Source organism: Felis catus, chromosome B2, assembly GCF_018350175.1.
Source record: "Felis catus isolate Fca126 chromosome B2, F.catus_Fca126_mat1.0, whole genome shotgun sequence".
NCBI lineage: Eukaryota > Metazoa > Chordata > Mammalia > Carnivora > Felidae > Felis > Felis catus.
In genome coordinates this window covers 86,920,226-86,943,984 of record NC_058372.1, presented here as the reverse complement: position 1 = coordinate 86,943,984, position 23,759 = coordinate 86,920,226, and the positions used below count along the sequence as shown (strand labels likewise).

Below are 23,759 nucleotides of genomic sequence, written 5' to 3'. Positions count from 1 at the left end.
CTATTAAGTCTCCTCTTGGAAAGGAGCACCTAATCCAAATTCTCTGATTCATAAAATGTTAGCACTGAAGGCTGATGCTAGAAATCCTGTAGTCTGGGCACAAGACCGGAGTCCAAATCCCAGCAAGGAAGGACTGGCTGCCACACCTTGGCAGGGTAGGGGGTGGGGGGTGGGAAGAAAGGCTATTACATAAGAAGTAAAAGTTAAATAAGACTCATGGTTTCAAGAACAAGGCCTCTGGGAGAGTAGCTCGCCCTATGTTCTTGGATGGTAACAGTGGTAGCAGCCTTCAGGTAAATCTATCCCACCATCCTCCTTTCCCCAGTTACTCTCGTTGACCTTCTCTGGGTCATCTCCTTCTTACATTCCTGAAGAGGAATTTCATGTGGTCACCATAGAGCTTCTACTGATACAAATCCCTCAGACCCATCCCTATGGAATTCAAAAACCAGAGCTTTTAAGGAATCTCCATTTGCCATAAAGAATGCCAAGGCACTGTCACCTTGCCTACCCCATCTGACACTGGGAGTGGCTGCCTGGAACCTTGTTGAGGGCTGTGAGCCCACATCCAGACTCACTGAGAGTGGTCAGGCTCTTGTTATTATGTCTGTTGTGGGTACAGAGAGGGAGCAGGAGCAGGTATGCCAGCCTGGCATCATAAAGTGTGCACATGTGTAAGTGCTGAAACACACTGTTCATGACCTCATCACATTGAATCTGTTACATCTTTTCTACAGAGAACTTTTTGGAAGAACATTTAATAATGTGGAATTGCCTTAATTATCACTTACTATTCTCTTTAAAAACCCAGTGTGAGTTAATGGCCACTCTTAAATTTTTAATACAAAATCTCAACAGCTCTTCTTTTATTTTTAATGTCCTCTTTTAATATCTTTTTCTTCAGTGTGCCAACATTATATAAGGTGTGTACGACTACAGATAGGGGTGCCCAGCATAGCTGTGGCATCTGTCTTCAGCCTTCTATTTTATTCATCATTTTGGTTTGACAGTCGTGAGCCTGGCAATACACACTAGAGCCACTCTCCCATTATTTGACTATACACAGATGAGGGCAAGAGCCCCAGCTAACACACTGTTTCTTCCCACTCCATTAGTTGCTAAGCAACCACTTCACTAGAACCTTCCTATTCCAAGGCAGAATAGGCCAGTTTAATACGGAGTGTTTGGGTTGTCACATGTGTTCAAGTTCACTCCTTCTGTAAACACATCTGATGCTCTGTCCGTGCAGGCTATGTGAAAAGCCTCCCTATCTTACAAAATGGGAAAAAAAGAATCTAGGCATCCTCAAGAGGTCTAATACTTCTGAAAGGTACTCAAAGAACTTCTTCTAATCCTATGAAAATTTATAGATGTCTGTATGTAATTTTTTAAGTGATATGAATGATTTGATATGGCTATCTCTCTTATTACTTCAGAGTCACATGCCTCTAAATGAGAAGAACACTGGTAATTCAATCTTTCAGGAATCCAGGCATGCAAGCCCCATGCCCAACCATCATCAGATGGGCTAATTAAAAGCAATTGATTCAACAAGCAGCTGGATCATCCCAGTGTAGACAGTTCATTTTGAATCAATTTTTTATAAAAGTGATGAATAGCACATATCTATGGATCCCAATAATTCTTACACCAATTCATCAGATTCACATGATCAGCTGTCTTGCCCCTTTTAAAAACCATCTGTCTTGACTCAATACTCAATTTCTAAAGGTTTAAAATTTTCATCAGCTTTATTATCCTTCAAACATGTGTTCTTGTCTTTCAGATGAAGCTAAGGTTGGCTGTATCACTGTGATTAAATAAGCAGGAGTGAAACTGATTTTAAATAAAACAGCATGAAAATTGTAGTTTTAAAAACATGAAAAAGATATGGCAGAAAAATAGTCTTTCAACACACACTTGAAACAAATACACATAAAGAGTTTAGCACAACGACTGCATAAAATAAATGACTTTTAAGAGTTAACTGTTATTATTACATTGCAAATATTTTTTCTAGCTCCATAATATTTATATTCAGTAGAAGTGAATCAGTTTCAATGAAAGAATAAAATACAGACCAGAGTTCACCATTCATCACTGTAATGAATACACGGCACGATCAGCACAATAATGAAAATAACAGTCATCCTATCTGAAATGTTAAGGACTTCTCTGGCATGGATGCAAACAATTTTAAAAGGGAATGTGACAATGATTCTTCAGAGGCTCTCAGCTCTCTATTTAAAAAGGAAATAACATTTGACCAGTACCACAATTAACTGGTACTTCACCTTGAACTCACAAAGGGAATTCCATTTTTAATGAATGTGTTCAGGTTTAAAAGGAAATTGTGACATCATTTTAATTTTTTTAAAAAGCAAAAAAAAAAAAAATCCACACACCTTTTGGTGCTCATGAGGCCCTATCCCACAGGGCATCTAAAATGAGCCTCTTGGGGCACCCAGTGGGCTCAGTCGGTTAAGCCTCCGACTCTTGATTTCAGCTCAGGTCACGATCTCATGGGATCAAGCCCTGCATAAGGCTTTGTGCTGAGAAAAGAGCCTGCTTGGGATTCTCTCTCTCTCTGACCCTCCCCTGCTCACACGTGTGCATGTGGACTCTCTGACTCTGTCTCAAAATAAAAAAATAAATAGTAAATAAGTAAAAGCAGGCTCCTAGTTATCCACTACTGAAGCTTCTATACGAGACAGACGGGTAGCTGTTCATTATCAGCCAGGCAATTACTGTTTATCGAGTGTCCATCGAGTGTGAGGCTCTCTATAACAGACTGTCCATAAAATGTCAGATTGAGTGCTTAATTTGGCTTTGCTGAATGTCAAGGCCATCATTAATGATGCTATTTTTCCTGACTAAATTTAAAAGCCATTTCATGAGGCCTCTTCTTGGTGGATATTAACTAAATGACTAATCATCAGATACAAGTTGCAGAATGCCAACATCTACTCATGGACAACAGTTATGACTTAGGTGAGAAATTGAGCACATTTTCAACTGTGGGTGATTTTCGTCATTTTCCTCAGCTCTTTGGAACTGTAGTTGTTTGTAGGTTATTTTAAAAGTCACCATCACCTTAAGAAAAGTCTAAAGCAGCATTTTATGTCCCTCTTCTGAACCAGATTCTGGTATTTTTGGAGTTACAAGTTGAGGAGAAGAGACCATACGCTACCACATTAGGTCCTCAGCTAATTAGCCAAGGACTCAAAACTTGGGAGCAACGAGGTTTCCAGTTTTCCCTGGCTCTTAATTCCCTAGTGGCTTTAGGTGATACTTTTTATGTAAAACTAGTCCAGCTGGATCCAAGAAAACAGCAAAATATCTGCTGGATCACAAGTCTTGTGGACTCAGCACTTAAATCCTTTTCTCAGAGGACATATCCACTAAGAACCTAAGAGGTTCTATGTCAAGGAGCTGGTACAGTCATCACTCTCTTGGTTTTTAATTCAATCTCAGCATCAGCAATGCCATATTCTCATGCATGGGAAGAAACCAGAGTTAGTACCCCAGTGTTTCTGAGCATCCTTCTGCTCCCCACCCCTACACCAGCAATTATACAGAGAAAAATGGATAGATAAAGATAAAAAATGAGATTAAGTTTCAATAAAGATCATTTTTATTGGTGTAAGTCGAAGCAGGTATCACTGATCACTTTTGTGTTTACAACTCTATCTATGGACCCAGGCATCCTTTCCACTGCTGAATAAATATGATCTAAAATTCCAGAAGGAAAGGGTTGTAGCTGCCTGGGACAGGCAGACAAAACATCTGTGCAAAGGCCCTGAGGTGAGAGCTTGACAGGCGTGTCTGAGGAACAACAAAGAGGCCAATGTGATTGGAATGGAGGGAGGAAGGAAGGGCAAAAGTCACATGAGGGTGGCCTGATGAGACAGAATCATGCAGACAACAGACTTTGGCTTTTACGCTAAGTGAAATTGGAAGTCATCAGATGGTGCCCAAGCAGAAGTGATACAATCCAACTTGCATTTTTATTAAGAGCACTGGGGCCGCAGTACTGAAATAGGTTCTAAGGGATCAAAGATTGAAGTAGGACGATAAAGTAGGAGGATACTGCAAAATTTCTGTCAAAGATGGTAGTGGCTTCCACCAGTGTGGTAGTAGTAGAAGTGGTTGGAGTCTGGATACCTTTTTATTTATTTATTTAAAAAAAATGTTTTTTCAACATTTATTTATTTTTGGGACAGAGAGAGACAGAGCACGAACGGGGGAGGGGCAGAGAGAGAGGGAGACACAGAATCGGAAACAGGTTCCAGGCTCTGAGCCATCAGCCCAGAGCCTGACGCGGGGCTCGAACTCATGGACCGCAAGATCGTGACCTGGCTGAAGTGGGACGCTTAACCGACTGCGCCACCCAGGCGCCCCTGGATACCTTTTTAAAGTAGAGCTGTGGGACTTGCCAGCCGATTGGATGCAAGAGAAAGGAGTCAGGAATTACTCAGTGGTTTGGGGCCTGCATCAACTGTAGAGTTGCTATTAAATGAAATGGAGAATGCTGTGGAACAAGCAAGTTTGTGGGAGGAAACTGGGAGTTCGATTTGGACACATTCGGTTTGTGATACCTCTTACACATCCACAGAGGGATGACGAACAGTTGGTCACTGAATATACCAATTCTGGATTTTTGGAGATGGTCCAATGTGGGGACATAAATTTCGGAGTCATCATCTGTGATGATTAATGTTGTCAACTTGACTGGATCATGCAGTGCCCAGATATTTGGCCAAACGTTATTCTGTGTGTATCTGTGAAGGTGTCTCTGCCTGAGATTAACATTTGGATTAACAGGCTGAGTAAAGCAGACTGCCCTCCCTAAGGTGGGTGGGCCTCATCTGTTCAGTTCATGGTTTGGATACAACAAAAGGCTGGAAAAGAGAGGATTCTCTTTGCTTGCCTGCCTTCAAACCGAAATATTGACTTTTTCCCGCCTTTGGCCACACACTGAAACATGGGCTCTTCCTGGGTCTGCAGCCTGCAGCTTTCAGACTGAAATTACACTATTGGCTCCCCTGGGTCTCCAGCTTGCTGACTGCATAGAGCTTGGGGCTTTTTAGCTTCTATAATTGCATAAGTCAATTCCTTATGATAAATCTCTCTTTATATATAAAATCCTATTGGTTCTGTTTTTGTGTAGAGTCCTAATACATCATTTTATACATTACATGTATATCACATATACATGTGTGTATCCAGATAACACCATGAAACAGTATGAGATTATCATGAAAGCTGGTACAGACAGAAAAGAGATACAAACACTGAGTCTAGGCCACTCTAATTTTAAGAAGTTGGGGAAATAAACAAAGTAAGAAAAGAATATTAAAAAGTAGAGGCCAGCAAGTGGAAGAAAATCTGGAAAGCCAAAAGCCAAGTGAAGAAAATGTTCTAAGAAACAGGAAGAAACCAAACTGATGATGAGTTGAGAAAAAAGAGGACTGAAAATTGATCACTGGATTGGGCTATACTTTATTTATAATTTTGGTATCCATGCTCATAAGTGAGATACAGCTCTCATTTCTTCTGCTGCCCTTGTGTTTTGGTAATAGAATTACACTAGCCTACTAAAATGAGGTGATTAGGTAGGTGTGTGGCTTTCCATTTTCTTCTAGACTTCAGAAAAGGCTTATACAATAAGGGAAATACTTGTTAAGTAAAGAGTTGGTAGTACTAGCAAGTAAAAAATCTAGACCCATTGCCTTTCTGAGACTTTCTATGACTCCTTTTTGATAACTACCCCAATTTCTAATATTTTCTCTTATCTTTTGGTACAATTTTGGTAATTTATATTTTCCTAGAAACTCATTCACCAAGGTGTTGAAGAGTATTGGTATAAAGTTTCTATGGTATCTCCCTGGCTGAGTAGACCCTTCCAAGCAACAACTCCCAAAGGGAAGCATAAACCATTGGGAATTAGCTGGCCACCTCTGCCACATTCTTGTTTCTATGCCTTGCTGAATTATTTGGTTTCACGATCACTACTTCAACAATAGAAAACTCTGGCCCCTTTACATGACACGATGCATTTCTCTATCCCCCATGCTCTTGTTCTCCTAATCCTTGCATGAATCCTAGTCTTCTGTTTTGTGTTTGGCATTTTCTGTTCCATCAGCCCCTCTCCAGAGTGGAATGCTGCCACCAAACCTTCACCTGTAAGTAATCACACCAGCTACTCTCCTAATGATGAGGGCATTCTGTCTGTTAGCCTAAGCCTTGCATGAGAACCTTGGGAATCAGAAACGTCCAGTAGGAATTAGCTTTGCCATCTGTCTCTGAGCTCAAGTAAAATCTTTTAGATACAACCAGCTTGACTCTGCTTATTAATCCACTAAATCCCAAACACACTGCATGGGCTAGACCATCAGGACATGCCCAGGATTCTCTTTTCTCGAAATTAACATCTGTAGACTGAAACGTTAACTTTGTTCCCCCAATTCTAGTGATAGCCTCTTCAAGAACCAGAAGCCGTTCTAAATTGCTCTGACACAGAGCATTCAGCAGAGTCGGAGGCAGGTGAGCAAGGGGTTGAGAACTTGGGCTTTGGAGTCCAGCAAATAAGGGTTTGAGCCTTAAGGCTGCATCCCTTTTTAGCTATGTGACCTTGGCCGGGTTACTTTACCTCCCTAGGCCTCAGTTTTCATAAGCGTAAGTACAAAATTAAGGTACCTGTCTCAGAGAACCATTGCATAGATTTAATGACAAAATACAGATTACCTTGCTTGCAGGAGGCACTCAATCAGAATCTGTCAAACAAGTCAACAAATTCTTTTCCTTCAAACCCTAGGAGTGCCCACGAATTCATTTCTAATTCTAGATGAAATTTTCTAATTAATTTCTTCTTGCCTTGTAACTCTGTACACTGATATATATGAGCACTGCAGTGAATAAACATTATTCGCCACCCACTTCCCTATTGTTTTACTCTCTAACATACAGGGCTTATCATTTTACTTAACTCCTGACAGTTTCATCTATCAGTCTTTACAGTTTATTTTGCTACATGTTTTCATAGCCCTTTAATTTCATTTTAAATCCTTTTTGAAGGACCACTTACAATAACATATGTGATTTCCCCATAAAGAGCCAATTCCTATGTACCTAGAATCCAAAAACCAGAAAGCATGTTTATTGCTTTTTTCCATGGCAACATAAATGAGAATTGAAAATGTATTGGATACCCTAAAGCAGAGAAAACACTAAATGGTTTTTGAATCTCACAAAAGATTAAATTTCACCAGAATAGTTTTAGCATTACATATGATTAATCGTATGTCTATCTTTACTGTATCAATAACTCATGCTCCATTATAGGTTAATGTTTTATACTTACTGTATTATATGTATACAATAACCTAAACATATGATATAAAAAGGATATATTTTTTCTGTTAACTAAAATTTTAACTAATTATTCCCCTGCCACAATGAAGAGTTGTAATATTTAAAATAGCTACATGAAAAGTTACAAGATGAAAAAAACAAATCTAAGTATTTTTATGGGAATTAGCTAGGAAGCCTGTTTCATCTACATTAAGATAGTCAACAGAGTAAAAATGAAAAGACATCTTTCCTATCCAAAAATAATACCCAAAGGCATACATTATTAAAGGCTAATCTAATATTATTGGGTTTGGCTGAGAAAAATAAAAAATGTTCCATTTTTCCACCTTATAAATTATCAACACGTGCTTCAAAGTCCACTCAATATAAAGCCAAAGTATATCTTTATTGTTTAGAGAGAGACTTTTAAGGGGAATATCAGTGAAAAGAGATTTAAAAAAAAAGTGAAGAAAAGAAGAAATGGTCATACAGAGAAAAACAGAACAACAGATACATAAACAGGTCCAGAAATAGCCATATAGCAAATTAGGAGCGGGGGAAACATGCACAAAGTCAAAGAGAGCATTCTGGGCTGGGAGAAGCACTTACCACTGAGAGTTATCCAAGCCCTGGAGAGAAAATTGAGTGACACTTTCATATAAAAATTCTACCTTGAGTTCTTTCGGGATATATCACTATGGCTATTCTGCAACTATAAGCAAAATGACATGTTGCTTTTTGTTTACAAAATACCAACAAATTCATATGTTCACTCACAAACTACTAGTTGAATGCCTACTATATGCTGTGCCTGTTAGAAATGTTGCAGATTTAGCAGTGAATGTGAAAGACAAAAATCTCTGCCCTGATGATGCTTACAAATGGAACTGAGTTCATCGTTTATAGAATGCAGGTTTCTTTTCTCTACTGTGGAGTAATATTTTAATTTAATTGCCATGGTCCATCATTTCCTTTAACTTTGGTTTTTGGTTTCTGGTAATGCTAAAAAAAGTTGTAACCCCAAACACATTTCTCACTACAATCTTTTTTTAAAGATTTTTTAAATTTTTGTTCTGTTTTATTTATTTCTGAGACAGAGAGAGACAGAGCACAAGCAGAGGAGGGGCAGAGAGAGAGAGGGAGACACAGGATCTGAAGCAGGCTCCAAGCTCTGAGCTGTCAGCACAGGGCCCAACGCAGGGCTCCAACCCATGAACCGTGACATCATGACCTCAGCCAAAGTGGGACCCTTAACTGACTGAGCCACCCAGGGGCCCCTTAAGATTTTATTTTTAAGTAATCTCTACCAACCCAACATGGGGCTGAACTCACAACCCCAAGATCAAGAGTCACATGCTCCACTGCCTGGGCCAGCCAGGTGCCCCTCACTATAATCCTAACTAGCACATGAAAAAGCTAGAATGTTCAGTAGCACATCGTGTGTTCTGGTTCACTATTGTACCACTTTCCAAACTTTTTTATTGACTGTGCAAACATCATTTACACATTTGGAGTAGCAGCCCTCATATTTATGTATTTATAATATATGGATATACTGTATACCAACATGTTATATGCATTGTAAAACAAACCTCAAGCAGAAATAAAATGGACATAGCATATATACAGGGAGTAGATCTTCCCCCACATCCCCACAGCTCATCTGCACTCTCAGGGGCACACAAACCCCTACATGAGAGACCACTGCACTTAGGTTAATTTGTCACACTTCCAAATTATGACAAATTCATTACATAATTCTTTATCTATTTTGATAAATACTGCCTGTGACAAAAGGGGACGTAACCTAATTTGGTAAGTCACAGCAAGCTGCAATGTTGGCTTGATTCCCACAATTTGTTGCTTTCTTCCTTTGCCTCAGTGGGTGACAAACATTTCAGCTCTGGGCACACTGAAAAATTAATATAAATTCTGATTGAAGGTATTTGTGAAACGTAAATCAAAAGATTGAATAACTTCTTAATAAACACTTAAACACAGTTTACTAAATATTACTTCACCCTTCCACAGAATCAATAGGCCTTTCTGGGGGTCTCTCAATGTTAGACCTGATACATATGTGTGTGTGTGCACACGTACACATCGGGAACTTTCTTATCAAGAACAAAAATACTACCTAGGATTGGAATAGCTACTTCCATTCTTTTCTTGTCACTGCCATTTATATTTTCTTAGTACATTTTTTTTTAATAACGTAACAGAGCAGATACTATTATCGCTGTTTTACAAACAAAGAAACCCAGCCCCAAAAGGGAGGTAATTTTACTAAGATACTGCAGCAAGTTAACAATTGAGAGAAGATACTAACAACAAATCATCTAACACTAGCTCAGTGTGTTTTCCTGACACCAAACTGCTGCGATACGGTGGTTTTTAAAATCTGCTTCTTTTACAACAACACACAACTTCACAAATCTTTTCCTTCACAACGTACCATGAATGTTACTCCCCATAAGAAAATGTAAAGTTTATTTTTGGAGCATTTACAATATTTTGCTTATTTGAAGCCGAGGGGAATAAGTGTCCTTCCCTCACAAAATCACACATCACGGGCTTTCCACTGTTTACGGTACAAAACTCACTGGCCACGCACCATCTGAGGACAAAGCTGGAACATTAAAAAGGGGCTCTTTTGGATTCTGCTGTTTTGCTTTGAAATAAAGGAACCCCAATACTTCTTATACAGTGGTCCCTACATGTACTTTAATTGCTCTTCAAATCTGAGAACTATAATCAGGCCTTATTTCCCAGTAGGATCAGGTAGCACCTAGTAGGTCAGGGTGACAGAAATGATGGGAAGCAAAACTGCATCTGAAAATGCATGAAACACATCAAGCAAAAGCTCACTTTAGCTAGCTACCATTAAGATGCTTATGTTAGTCTCCCATAATTCCTGTGATAAATTACCACAAATTTAGTGGCTTACACCAACACAAATCTATCATCTTACAGTCTGGAGGTCGGAAGTCTGGAATGGACTTTACTGGGCTAAAATCAATGTGTCAGCATGGCTCTGTTCCTTCTAGAGGCTCTAGGAAAATGTGTCTCCTTATGTATTCCACCTTCTATAGGCTAAAGTGTCCCTTGGCTCATGGCCCCTTGTCTTCAAACCAGCAATCGTGTCACTGCAATCTCTGCCTCCATTGTCACATCTCCTTTGACTCTTCTTCCATCTTTCAGGAACCCTCATGATTACATGGGGCCCGGCCCATCTTTATAATCCAGGATAATTTCCCACCTCAAGGTCCTTCAGGTGCACATCTGCAGAGTAACTTTTCTATGTAAGGGACCATTCACAGGCTCCTGGGACTAGGATGTGGCCATTATTCTGTCTGTCACAATGCTCACGGATAATAGTAACCTTAAACAGAAAGTTCTCTGAGGTCCACACAGTTTAGTGTCATGGAAAATTTAGGGGGTTTGGAGACATATGGACCTAGGCTGGTATTTGGACTCTAGAATCAAGCATCCAAACAGTCTCACTCAATGTTGAGCAAACTCAATTTCCTCATCTGTAAAGTTTTTGTAGTATCTACACCTAAGGGTTATTAAGGTATTAGATGAAAATAAATAATGTGAATACACAGAGTACTAAGGCTAGTAAACAAATAAGGAAGATGTCAAATGAACGGCAATTTACCTTACCTTCCATGTTTAGACTTTGCAGCTCGAATAACAACTATCATTTCCTTAGTAAGGAATAGATTCCTTTTCTAGCCATTCCTTGTATTATGGATATTCTTTTCGACAAAGAATTTTCACATAATTTTATTTTAATATTTATATGTTAAAAGTTAGTTTACAACAATCCTGATACTTAATTATAACTCGATAAAAGACTGTTCTAAACATACATATAAATACATTTATACACATACATACTTAGCATACTTCAGTGAATTGGAGTTTTAGAACAGTTTATAGAGGTTTTATAGTTTATAGCAAAGAAATTCAACATTTTCATAATTTAAGAGTCTTCTTTGCCCTTTTAAAATATTTTTCATTCATTATGTAAAAAGGCACAAATTTCTTATTATAGCTTTGAAACTTGCTCATACTATACATATATTTTTGGTAAGTGATTAGTAATTGTCATCACTTTCAAAAAGCTTGTCTTGTTCCAACCAGTAGGCCATAATTCACTGTTTTTTTTTTTTCTGGGTAATTTATCACCAAGCTTCCTGAAACTGGCTTTTGCCTACGATATAAAGATATGGTTCATATTATTTTCAACAACCATCTCTTAGAGCACTCAAAGAAAAATATGTCCACCATTCTAAAAACCAGAAATGTTATTATACGATCTCTAACATCAACGTAATGGTATCTAACGTCGATTTGGCTAGACAAGAGATGAACAACCTAGCTATGAAATCATGGGAATATATGATACACGCATTGTGTCCCAACACTGTCCCTCTTCCCACCCCACCCCCGATATGATAATCGCCCATTGGGAATCTCTCATTTACCAACTATAAGTAGAATCTCATTATGAGCAGCCTGCAGTATATACCAAGCATAAAAATTAAGGGCAGAAAACACTTCCATTCTGCAACACAAACACAAACGTTTGCTTTGCCTTGTTGGAAAACCTCTAGGAAAGAATAGTAACCTTGCTACTCTAAACTTGTAACTTGCTGTGCAAAGACTCAATGAAACTAGTGACTATTGCACTTAGAAAAAGAAAAGGAAAAAAAAAAACCCAAACAGTCCAATAAGAGAGATAAAGGAATGTACCTTTTATTCCTGTAGGTTACTTTTACTAAATCAAAAAAATTGCTATTTCCTTCTCTAGGTGGCAAGGTTTGAGGTCATTTGGATTTTTTTCAACTTCAGAACCAAAACAGAACGTACAGCAGCATATTAATAGGCATTTTTAAAAATTAATTTATTTTGAGAGAGAGGGATAGAGAGAAAGCTCATGCACACAAGAGAAGGAGGGGCAGAGAGAGAGAGAGAGGGAGAGAAGGAGAGAATCCTAAGCAGACTCCACACTGTCAACACAGAGCCCAAAGCAGGGGTCAAACTCACAAACCATGAGATCATGACCTGAGCCAAAATCAAGAGTCTGACACTTAACCAACTGAGACACCCAGGTGCCCATTAACAGGCATTTTTTTTAAGGAAGATACTTTTGTAGTTAGTTTAGTTAGTTAGTTTTGAAAGAGAGAGAGAGAGAGAGAGAGAGAGAGAGAGAGAGAAAGAGAGAGAGAAACAGGGCTCACCCAAAGCAGGGCTCATGTTTTACCCAAATCAGGGCTCCTGCTCACCTAAAGTGGGGCACGACCTCACCCAATGTGGGGCTCAAACTAATGAACCACAAGATCATGACTCGAACCAAAGTCAGATGTTTAACGACTGAGCCACCCAGGTGCTCCTGTAGTACTTTCTTGACTCATGCACACACAAAATTGAGGGAAGATGAGGGATAAATTCTTCTACATCTTAGATAACATGATAATAGATCATCAGAAATAATCCAGGGGAACAAGAACCTTATAGGACTCTTGATTTATAAAATACCTTGTGATGATTTGAATGATGTTCATAAATGTTTCAAAAAGTATTTGCTGCACCAATTATACCCAAAGCCCAGGGCTGAGTATTCATCAAGGGGGAGGGGGAGGGGGAGGAGGGGATGGGAGAGAGAGAGAGAGATACATGTGCAAGTCCTGATACACCATCAGCCCTGCTCCATCAACCATATGGGAACCCACCACAGTCGCTTGCGAGGTCACTGCCTTTATTCTCTACCTGTTCTGCTACTGCTATCATTGCTTCTACTACCTTTCATTTATTGACAATCTTCACTGAGTCAGAAGTATGACATAAGGTGCCTTATATTTCCTCTGTGCTCACTTTTTTCTTTAAAAAAAAAGGAGGGGGGGCCCAATGCTATTCTCTGCCCAAAGTCTAGGGAAAAAATCAGTAGTGAGTTTGACCATCTCAGTTTATTTTGCCTTCCTCTGTATGGGGCTGAACAGACATCCTCATAGGCTGTGGGCTGGAGACACAGCAGCCTCTGTGTGAGGCCCTCTGACTGACACCCTGGCCGTCACCAGAACTGATACCAAAGCTCTTTCATGAGGAATGCAAACTACCTCAAAACTCCAATCTCTACATACATTTCTAAGACACTAGGATTAAGATCAAGATGTCCCTTACATACTTTAAAAACCGCTCTTAAACATGAAATTGTATGATGCTCTGGGTAGATATCAACATGAAATATAAGCTGCCTTCCTTCCTACTATTTAGCAAGATCCCATCCCACTGCCATCAAACGGAGTTCAAAGTGGAAAACACAGTCTGTTCAAAACAGTAAGGTAGTATATACAACAACAAAACACACACACACACACACACACACACACACACACACACGAATTCCCCTTTCATAAATATAAACCGCAGGAACATTTTACTTGCATTCTTTATAATTCCATGAACACCTTTCCAAACATTTGAAATTACATTTACAGTAATTCTGAATTGCAAATTATAGCAGCAGCAACGGCATGACCAGTAAATCCTAAAGTCATAACAGTGAAGAGAATTTTGTGCCTGGAGAGCTTGGAGCATGTTCAAAAGATTAAAGATTTATATCTCAGAAGTACAGCCTTGGGGAAAAATAATTTCAAAATAAAAGAAACACTGAAATCTAAAATACAGACAAAACTGGCAAAAACTGTCTTTGCTGAGCGGCCTTAAAACAATGTTGCTTTTTAACCGAATTTTGGTTTCAAAACCAAAGCTCTACTCTCCCCTGCTTGAAAAATAAAAACCACCACCAGTACCTGTAAACCATCAAGTCAGCATCTAGTGTATTTCAAACCCTTGGTTTGCACCTCACATTTAACGTCTCATTTCATTTCAACTTCAGCCCCACGAAGTGACAATTCACCTACCTTTACAATTTCAGGAGAAAATAAAACTCAGAAATACTAAGCCACTCATCTGAGGACATACACAGCCAGAAACCACATGAACAAAGCTGTTATAAACCAGATTGGTCTCCGTCTAAAACTGTACTGCCTCTATAATTAATTCTCACATTAAAATGTGGGTTTTTTTTAATTAGAGTGCAAATTATACTCTTTTTCTTGCTCTTAAGTTGTATGACTTACATTTTTAAAATTGTTTTCTGTGAAACTTTATTTATCTATTTAAGTTTATTTATTTTGAGAGAGAGAAAGCACAAGTGGGGGAGCGGCAGAGAGAAGGAAATAGAATCCCAAGCAGGTTCCATGCCATCAGCGCAGAGCCCAATGTGGGGCTTGAACCCACAAACTGCAAGATCATGACGTGAGCAGAGATTAAGAGTTGGACGCTTAACCAACTGAGCCACCAGGTGCCCCATGTGAAACTTTTAAAGGTGAAATCACTAGAGGCAACCGAGGACACCACAAAAGCATGTCAAGGGGTGAAGCACACACCAGCCTCAGGGGTTCTGGCAGCTCCTTTAGCCCTGGTGTACTCTCAGGGCAACTGACCCAGACAGAGCTCATGGCAGGACACACCTCCCATCTGCCAGCGGAGTGAAAGGAGCAGAACCCACAGGCCATGGTGGAAAACAACATGACAAGACATGGGCCTTGGAAGGACCAGCCTTGGCTCTGCATTGCTGCTCTACGACCACAGGACTTAAGGACACTTTCCAACCTCTTTCAGTCAATTCTCCCATAGGTAAAGAGGGAACAGCCATCACCTCTGGTTGAGGTCAGAATCAGATAAGACTGAGTAAGTGTCTCACTGGCACAACAGTTGCCACAAACCAGGATGAACTATCGAGATGTCTTCCGCTTACCCTCCACCTCCAGGGCTATCTTAATGCTTACCTGCCCTGGAAAGCTCTCCTGGAACTTCTATTGTGTTAAGTGAGGCCCTCTTCTTCCAAGAAGCATGTCAGAGAACTCCAGACTAACATTCTCTCCATCCTTCAAAATCATTTATTTATTCATTAATCCAGTCAGAAAAAAAAAAAAAAAAACATTGTGATACTATGCTCAAGGCACTGTGCTAGATACCGTAGGAGAATGAAAAGATCCAACTTCTCCCCCCAGTAGCTGACAGCCAAATAGATACAAGCTATGCAAGTCAGTTACTATCATAAACCTAGGTGGTTATTATTATTATTTTTTTAATGAGCATAGTTTTTTAAACCAGGAATTCAAACATCTACCTTAAGGGCCGTTTTAAGAATCAAACGAAATAGGTTTTTGGTAAACAGTAGTAGTAACCTTGCTACCACCATATTGTTTTGGTACTCTCATTGTGCTATTGAAGTGTATGTGCTTTGGCCCCTGTCAGGCTAGAAGTGGCTTCCAGCTAGTGAATTCAGATCGGTTCTTGGTCTGCCACAGCGTTGTGCACATAAAGGTGCCATTTGTTGGATGTTTCAGTCCCAGAGAGACCAAAGACCTTTGTATGACTCCATTACCAAGATAATAACGTACTCCTAGTCAATAGTGTCACCAGTGTGAAGCCTAATAAGTAAATCTGTACAAAAACCAACACCACTATCAGCAACACAACTGTGCATATATACACTACCCAGACCACAGAATGGGGTTAAACTGTAACCTATCTGCAATAGAGTCAGCGTGTTCATTCTCTAAATGCCCACTGAGCACCAGTCCTGTGTGGGGTACTGTGGTAGACAAGGAAGAGCAAAGTGAAAAAGATCTGGCCACAAAAAGGAAAACTGTTCCCCTCAGGAAAAGTCTCCACCTCATGAGGGGAGACCATATACGTACAAACTACCAGAGAACATGTGGCAAAGCCTATAATCTGTTGTTAGTACATCCAAACGACTGCAAAATGAGTCTTCCCACAATCTTCCCAGAGTGAATGACAACTTCATCCCTACAGTGCCTTAGGCAAATGTCTTGGAAACAGCCTCATCCTCTCTCCCACACTCCGTGGCTCGCTCACCACCTAATTCCCTCGGCTCTCCTTTCAAAGTGCAATCAATAGTCCTTGCCACCTCCGGTCCCACTACCCTGTACAAATCACCATTTTGTTCCTGTCTTATTTTAACAGCCTATTAGAGTCCTTCCCTCATCACCCTACGTAAACTTTCAAAACACAGGTCAGGTTATGGCATAGCTCTATCAACATTGTCCATGCACTGCCCATCTCATTGAACGTAAAAACCAGAACCCTAACAGCAGCCTGCAAGGTGTCACATGTGATCTGGCCTCACATGTTGCTACTCTACTGGCCCCCCCAGCTCACTGTTATCTAGACACTGACCTCCCAACTGCTCAAAAACACCACTAGTACCTCACACCCCAGGGGTTGGCTTTTGCTGTTCCCTGTGCCTAGAATGCTCTCTGTCAAGCAGTACATGGCTTGTGCCTTCACTTTTAAGTGGGCCTTCCCAGACCACCCTGTTAAACGGAGGCAATTCCCACCACCACTATGACCATCACTGCCTACTTCACCCTGCTCTATCATCTTCCACAGCCTCTAACCCCAACGGACATGCTCCATACTTACTCACCTATTTGTTTATAGTCAGTCTTGTCCAATTATAATGAAAGTGTCATAAGGGCAAGGGTTTTGTGTTTCATGTATTACTGTATCCTCACAATCCACAACAGTGCCTGGCACTTAGTTGTGAGATCTGTACAGGGCTAGGGTATTGGAGAAGAGACTTTAGTAAAGGCAGGAGACAAGAAGTTACAGGACAGGAAGGACATGTGACAGAGTATCATGTCTCTGATACTTGACTCTCTGAAAGGGTGAGATTCATATTATGCACTCCTCTATTATTCTGCCTTGAATTATAATATGTATCTTTTATCCTTTCTATAAATTATAACTTTTTTAAAGGACAATGTCTGTGATAGTTAATTTTATGTGTCATACAGGGTTACTGGGTGCCCAGATATTTCATTAAACATCCTTAATGGGTGATGGGTGTATCTGTGAGGGTGTTTTGGGTGAGATTAATATTTGAATCAGTAAACAGAGTAAAGCAGGCGGCCCTTCCCCAGTGAGGGTGGGCCTCATCTGATCAACTTAAACAAGGGCCAAAATAGAATAAAAGGCTGAGTAAGTACCAATTTTTTCTGCCTCACTGTCTTTGAGTTGGGACACTGGTCTTCTGCCTTCTAACTCGAACTCACACTGGAACTTACACCATCCTCTTGTCACAGCATCCGTATAATATCCTGCAAATGCAGGTTTTCAACACACTGTGCAGATGAATTACAACGCCCTTTAATGGAAGAGCAAGTTAGATCATCTCCAGAGTGCTGCCTGCCACCTAAAAATATCTACTCTCATTATTCTTAGAATCACGACTTATTGTATTAAAGCAGCCTATTCCCCGAAGGGGTATGTTTAATTTTCACAACCTAATTACTCACTCAATATTAAAAAAAAAAAAAGTCATCATCCATGAAAATAATAAAACAATTATAAGAAAGCAGTGAAGTGCCTACAACACCTTTTTCTTGCAATTTTTAAAAATTTAACTGATACTGTTTTTTTTTATTTTTTTAATGTTTATTTATTTTTGAGAGAGAGAGACAGAGCAAAAGTTGGGGAGGGGCAGAGAGAGGAGACACAGAATCTGAAGTAGGCTCTAGGCTGCAAGCTGTCAGCCCAGAGCCTAACGCAGGGTTTGAACTCACAAACTGCAAGATCCATGACCTGAGCTGGAATCGGACGTTTAACCCACTGAGCCACCCAGGAACCTTTAGATATTGTTTTTTAGATCAGTTTCAGGTTCACAGCAAAAATGAATAGAAGGTACAGAGAGTTCCAAATAACCCCTTTCCGCTCCCCATGTACAATACCCCCACTATTAACATTCCCACCAGTGTTGCAAAATTTATGAATCAATATTGACACATCATTATCAATCAACCAGAGTCCATAGTTTACTTTAAGGTTTACTCTTAGTGTTGTACATTTTATGTACAATCATGCAGAATAGTACTGTTGCTCCCAAAAATGCCTGTTCTCCACCTATGTGTCTCTCCCTCCTCCCAGCCCTGGCAATCAATGATCTTTTTATTGTCTCCATAGTTTTGCCTCTTCCAAAATGCCAGACAGAATGCCATAATGCCATTCTTAAATGGAATCATGTAGTTACATACCTTTTCAGACTGGATTCTTTCACTTAGTAACATGCATTCAAGGTTCATCTGTGTCTTTTCATGGCTTGATAGCTCATTTCTTTTTATCACTGAATAGTATTCCATTGTAGAGAGGTACCACAATTTATATAATCAGAAATGAAAGAGGAGACATCATAACTGATACCACAAAATATGAAGGTTCAGAAGAGACTATTATGAACAATTGCACACCAACAAATTGGTAGCCTAAAGAAATTGACAAATTCCTAAAAATATACAACTTACCATTACAGAATCACGAAGAAATCGAATCTGAACTGACCAGTAACGAACAAGGAGACTGAATCAGCAATTTTAAAATTACTGATTTTAAACAAAGGCAAGCCCAATACCAGATGGTTTCCTTGGTGAATTCTACCAAGAATTTATGAAAAACTAATGTTAACGCTTCTTAAACTCTTCCAAAAAATTGAAGAGAACAGAATACTCACAAATTCATTTTATGAGGCCATCATTACCCTGATACCAAAGACAAATAAGGACACTACAAAAAAGAAAACTACAGGCCAATATCCCTCATCAATATAAATGCAAACATCCTCAACAAAATACTAACAAAATTTAGCATCACATTAAAAGGATCATACATCATTATCAAGTAGAATTTATCCCTGAAACATAAGAATGGTTCAATATACCCAAATTTATAATGGATACACCACATTAACAGAATGAAAGATAAAAATCATATGATCACCTCAATACATGCATAAAAAGCATTTAACAAAATTCAGCAACCTTCCATGATAAAAACTCTCAACTCTTAAAAGAAAACATAGGCAGTAAGCTCCCTGACATCAGTTTTGGTGATAAGTTTTTGGATTTGACACCAAAACAAAGGCAATAAAAATAAGTGAGAATACCTCAAGCAAAAAAAGCTTCAGCACAGCAAAGGAAACTATTAACAAAGTTAAAATGCCTTTACACTTTGTTTCACATCTTCCATTCTGTAGAATGGAAGAAAATATTTGCAAATCATGTACCTAGTAAGGGATTAATACCCAACTATATAAATAACTAATACAACTCTCAATAGCAGAAAAACAATGATACAATTATAAAAAAAAAGGGGGAAAGGAACAGAACAGACATTTTTTTTCAAAAAAGACATATAGATGGCCAACAGGTACATGAAAAGGTGCCCAACATCACTAATCATCAGGGAAATGAAAACCAAAACCACAATGTGATGTTAGCTCACACCTGTTAGGATGGCTCTAACCAAAAAGAGAAGATATAACAAGTGTTAATGTAAATTGTACTGCAACTATGGAAGAGTATGGATGTTCCCAAAAAATTAAAAATAGAATATGATCCAGCAATCCCACTTTGGGGTATATATCTAAAATAAGTGAAATTAGGATCTTGAAGAGATATCTGAACTCCCATGTTCACTGCAGTATTATTTGCAATAGTCATGACATGGAAACAACCTAAGTGCCATTTTATGGATGAATGGATAAAGGAAAAATGGATATAGGGGTGCCTGGATGACTCAGTCGGTTAAGCATCTGACTTCAGCTCACGTCCTGATCTCACAGTTGGTGAGTTCGAGCCCCGTGTAGGGCTCTGTGCTGACAGCTCGGAGAATGGAACCTGCTTCGGATTCTGTGTCTCCCTCTCTCTCTGTTCCCCTCTTGCTTGCACTGTCTCTCTCTCTCTCAAAAATAAATAAAGATTAAAAACAATTAAAAAAAAAGAAAAAATGGGTATATGTGTATATACACACATATACACACATACACACATACATATATGGAGTATTATTCACCCATGAAAATGAAGGAAATCCTGCCATTTGCAACATGGATGAACTCTGAAGACATTATGCTAAGCGAAATAAATCAGACAGAGGAAGAAAAATACTGTATGATCTCACTTATTTGTGTAATCTTAAAAAGCCAAAATCATAGAAGCAGTAGAATGTTGGTTGCCAGGGGCTAGAGGATGGTGGAAATGAAGAGAGATTGGTTAAAGGATATAAACTTCTAGTTAAAAGTTGAGTAAGTTCTGGGAACCTAATGTACAGCACAGTGACTAAGTTAACAATACTGTTAACACATATTGCAGACATGGAAGTTACTAAGAGAGTACATCTTAATATTTCCTCCCCACCCAGCCACCTCCTGCTGCCCCCCCACACACAGACGTAACTATGTGAAGAAATGGATATGTTAACTAACCTTACTGTGGTAACCATTTCACAACACATACCTGTATCAAATTATCACACTGTATATTTTAAACTTACACAATGTTATATGACAATTATATTTCCATAAAGCTAAATAAGAAACAAAAATTAAAATTAAAATGGAATTGTGTGTATGTGTGTGCATTGTTATTTTCTGCGTCACCACTCCTCAGAGTAGGCTGTCTTCAAACTGTTTCTTATACATCTGACACAAGGTAAGAAATCCCTGCCAGCATACAAATGAACTCATTATTTGCTTCCTTGAGAAAGATTTCCTGTGAAAATGCCAGTTGAACTAACACAGTGTTTCATCATGTAGCTGATTTACATTTGGTACCTCATCAGCATGGACAGTTAACAAGCATCCCTCAGAATGGCACTGGTCCACAAACCACAAGTAGCACTTATCAATATTTTTGTATGTTACCCCTTAGATTTTGGCTTCCTTTCCCACACTCTACTGAAATCAACTTCTTAAAGAACAGTGAATTTTTCTGCATCCTCCTTGGTATTCTACAAAATGTATTAATCCTTGAAATTCTTTTCTTTTCTGGCTTTGAATAAAATGTACATGCTGATTATCTTTATATATCTTAGGCTCTTCCTTTTTTGTCCCCTAGGCCATCTGCTCATTCTCTTTCTGCCACTTGAATAAAGGCATTCTTTAGGTCCTAACTACAGATACATTTTTTTCTGCTCTTTTCCCTCCTGCTATGCAATTTCCCATATTCCGGATGTCTCAAACTTCACCTCTTATGCAGAAGCTGCAGTGGTGATATTTTCTGTATCCCTTTCAACATCCAGCACAAACTTTTTTGTATCTAGTGGATGCTCAGTAAATGCCTATGGAATTGACAAAGTAGCATCTGGAACTATTATCAGGCATAGAGTCGATTTGTTCTTACCATATTAAAGAAGCACATTGATTTGTTAAGTAGTAGTAATTATCATACTGAATACAGTAAATAAAATGAAATATTAAGCACTATGTGAAATCAAAGAAAATTAAAATGGAAATCATTAAAAATTTTAAAATAAAAAATATTAGAGGCAAGTCATTTTACAGTTGCATAGAGCAAAATTAATTTATGATCAGAAAAGGAATATAGCAGAAATAAAATGATCCTTATGTTGGATTTTTACCTTTTTCTATTGTCAAAATTCTTCATTTCAAAATCCAATTAAATACTGAAAATAGATAGCTAAACCTGCATATATCTTTTTTTTTAATATGAAATTTATTGTCAAATTGGTTTTCATATAACACCCAGTGCTCATTCCAACAGGTGCCCTCAATACCCATCACCCACCCTTCCCTCCCTCCTACCCCCCATCAACCCTCAGTTTGTTCTCAGTTTTTAAGAGTCTCTTATGGTTTGGCTCTCTCCCTCTCTAACTTTTTTTTCCTTCCCCTCCCCCATGGTCTTCTGTTAAGTTTCTCAGGATCCACATAAGAGTGAAAACATATGGTATCTGTCTTTCTCTGTATGACTTATTCACATATCTTCTTAATAGTTTTGCTGATATATCAAAACTCAAACGAAATCATCATATATCTATCATACATCATCATACATCATACATGATACAAAAAGCATCACACATCTGAATCACTTCCCCATATTCTTCTTAATCTGCCCATTAGTCTTTTTAAACTTCCTTCAGTTCCCCATGCTTCCTTAGGTTATTCACAATGTCTTCAAAGCTGATAAAACCTCATTCTCTTGCCATACTCTTTATTCCTAACAGATATTGCTTGACTTTTTAATTCTTTTTATAAACAGATTTTATAAAATTAAATATCAAAACAAATAATCCTTTGATGGAAAACAATGATCAGTTTGCCATATAATGCATAACCCAAATGTACTATAATAATGATATTCTGGTGCCTCTGTGATTGACACATGAAATACACGTTAGGGAAAGAACAGAGCAGCGTGCAAATATGCAAGAATTAGCAATGCTGCTCTTTCAGCATAAGCACCCAATACCCACAGAATTCAGTAGGGCTTGTTCAACCTCAGAGTAATTAATCACAGGACAGGCCAGTGTAAAATGGACTATGGAACATCATGGGATTTAATTTTAGTGAGATTCATGTACCAATTAAATAGCTGCAGAGTAATGCTTTATAATTTAGGGTAGCAGCAGAGATTTACATGCTTGTAGTAACTATCATAAAGATAAACTAAAAATAATTACTCTATGTATTGAAGGACTTGGAGGTGATTTTACTAGTATTTTTATTCATTTCTTATCTGCAAAGGATGGTTAGTTTTAAGTTACCCCCAGCTAAAATTTAATTTTTGAGGGCCGCACTACTCAGGCTGTGACAATATTCTTGTAAACAAAATGAATGAATCAAAATTAGAGCACTGCACCCAGTGGCTGCTCAGAATGTACACAGAAGAAAGCTGTGGCATGGTAACTGGATAAAAGACAACTGACTATTGAAAGTCCTTTAACATTCAAACCGTACTTGAGGGTTAATAAAGGACACTTATTTTTTATTCTTAATATTATTTTTCAGGCAAAAAGATAATTTACTAGAAACATAGTTGGGGCTTACAGAACCAATGGGAGCTGAGGAGCAGGCTAGGGATAAAGGCAGGAGGAGGCTGCAGGCTTGGTGGCTGGAAGCAAGATAACTGCCAGTGTTATGTCTCTGTTTATCCTTAATGTGATAAACACAATATGTCTTATGTATGAGTTCTGAGAAGCAGAAATGTTAATGAAGAGTCTACAAAACCACCAAACAGGAAACAGCTTGAGCCCAACAATGATCTCATTTATGTGCTTTCACATCAGAAGTGCTATTACCTTCAAGTCCTTACTGGAAACTTGCCTAGGAAATAAGTCAAACCAATGCGTCAAACAGATCATACATACAATGGGTGTTCTTAGGGGAAAAGTTCTGAGAAAGGGATTGGTGAGGCCCTACCCACAAGACACAGCAAGAAACTGTTCCAGTCAGACTGCAACATGGGACAAGGAATGCTGAGGGTCTTTGGGGCACCAGGCACTACAGCAGG

General features: G+C 38.8%; 1 protein-coding gene and 1 long non-coding RNA gene across 16 annotated transcripts in view; one reads left to right on the top strand and one right to left on the bottom strand.

Moving 5' to 3' along the window:
• Window positions 1–23,759, bottom strand: part of KLHL32 (kelch like family member 32) — a 244,345-nt gene that overhangs the window by 155,408 nt on the left and 65,178 nt on the right. The window lies entirely within an intron of this gene.
• LOC109499789 lies at window positions 1,189–1,880 on the top strand. Its single transcript, XR_006598081.1, has 2 exons — window positions 1,189–1,330; window positions 1,437–1,880. It is a non-coding gene; the product is annotated as an uncharacterized LOC109499789 (long non-coding RNA).